Source organism: Nanorana parkeri, unplaced genomic scaffold, assembly GCF_000935625.1.
Source record: "Nanorana parkeri isolate BGI_ZX_2015 unplaced genomic scaffold, ASM93562v1 scaffold4357, whole genome shotgun sequence".
NCBI classification, from domain to species: domain Eukaryota; kingdom Metazoa; phylum Chordata; class Amphibia; order Anura; family Dicroglossidae; genus Nanorana; species Nanorana parkeri.
This window is the reverse complement of record NW_017310620.1, coordinates 4,603-6,690: the sequence shown is the minus strand read 5'-3', so window position 1 is coordinate 6,690 and position 2,088 is coordinate 4,603.

Sequence of the window (2,088 nt, the reverse complement as noted above, 5' to 3'; positions counted from 1 at the left end):
TCCGCCAGGTTCTCAGTGTGTAATGACAGTTCAGCATCTCATGGGTACCTAGTAACCAGGGGACGCTGGACTGTCATTACCTACTGACTGAGAACCCGGCGGTGCTGCCATGATATCACAGTGGCTCCGCCGGATACTCAGTGTGTAATGACAGTTCAGCATCTCCTGGTTACCTAGTGACCAGGGGCCCTGAACTGTCATGAGAGCTTGTTGGAGCCGGCTTTGATATAATTTCCGGCTCCGACAATGACATGAATTTCTTTTTCTGCAGCCCCAGCACTCAATGAATGGGAAGCACTCAGTACAGAGGCTTCTCATTCATTCAGAAACTGATGATAGCAAAATATTTTTACTATCACCACTTTATGAATGGGGAGGAGCCTCTATAGTGAGTGCTACTCCCCATTCATAAATTCTTAAATGAACAGGAAGTGATGTAAATCACCTCCTGTTTATTCAAACAGCTGCAACTATATAATGTAAAGGTCTGTACATTTTACATACTCAAGTTTAAAGCCACAAATTAACAATAACTGGTTGTCAACTGTCCTTAAAGTCTAAACCAATATCTATGTTGACCTTGTGAAGATCATTCAGGATATTTGGTCAGGGCCCATTAAAGGAGAACTATGAGATGATTTCCACTCCTCCTCATAGTTCTAGCCGACCTGTGACAATGAGACTGTCACAGGTCGGCTCAGTAGATCGGGAGGTGAGAGAACACATACCGGGTTCGCTCACCTCTCGATCCTGTCACGGCTCTCTGCCGTGACAGGGGGAGGGGCTGGATTCCCCTCTCCCCGGTCCGATCTGCCAGCGCTGACTGGCGGAACGGACGAGGGGAGGGGGCGGGTACAGCATGCTCTGCCTCTAGATAGGCAGAGCCAGCTGTCACTCACGCAGCTGGGCGGATCCCGACGTCCAAGTCGGAATCCGCTCCGGCTGCGGCGTCTCAGTATACCGCGAGTTGTAGCTCCCTATATACTGAGCTTAGGGTGACGGGAGGACGCTAGTTTGTGTCCTCCCGTTACCCTAAGGAGAACTATGGGGAAAAACACTGACCCCACAGTTCTCCTTTAAAGTCCTACTAGGAATCTATTGCTTTTTTTTTTTAATTATTTATTTTCAGATTCATTTTTCATTAACACAAATTGAAAGAAAATAAGGAACAAACAAAGGGTAAAAAACAAAACAAGGCGGGGCGTGGCCGGCGGCTGCATGTGACTGGTCGCATAACGAAGAGCTCCCGCTCCACGTCCTGCCTATTATCCTGGGGATAGCGGTTACAGAGCCCTTACCTGCACCCGAACCGACCCCGGACCTCTTCATCACCTGCCCGCTCACTCCGGTACCGATCTAGAGGCTGTCCGCGGCTGACATGTCCAAAAAAAAGGACGCCCAGAGGACGGGCCTCGTGCTTCAAAATGGCGGCGGCCAGCAGCATAGGGAGAAGGGAGGTGACACAGCGGCGCGGCTGGAGCGCTTTGCCCGGCAACCAGGGACTCCTGCTAAGCAGCCCCGAGCCGCACAGAACAGACAGAGCAGTGCCAGCAAGGAGACAGTGTTGATTTTTTGACTTACCTTTTTATGTTTTTACCCACCCCCCCCCCTTTTTATTTTTGTTTGTTCTTCACCTTCTTCTACCACAGGACTTCCACTGGTTCCACCTACATATTTCTGCACGGATCCATATCAAGGGGACTTGCTCGGTGGACATTCGAGTGTTGCTGCTGAGTATATCTATGTTACCGTATGCATGTCACAGCCGGTATTTAAGTTAGCCTCCTGGAATGTACGCGGCCTAGGCGATGCTGCTAAACGCCGTTCTATATTTGATAATATTGACAGGAGTGGGTCCTCTGTTGTCTGCCTGCAGGAGATGCATACCACCACAGAAACATGTCATACCCTTGATAGACGGGCCTATCAAGCCACCTACCATTCTTCTCACTCCTCCTATTCACGGGGTGTTTCTATTCTTATCCGTAGAGATATCCCATTCTCCTGCATACAGACAAAGAGGGATGATGTGGGCCGGTATATTTTTCTGCATTGCCGCCTCTTACAGTTTGAATGTATTATTGCTAA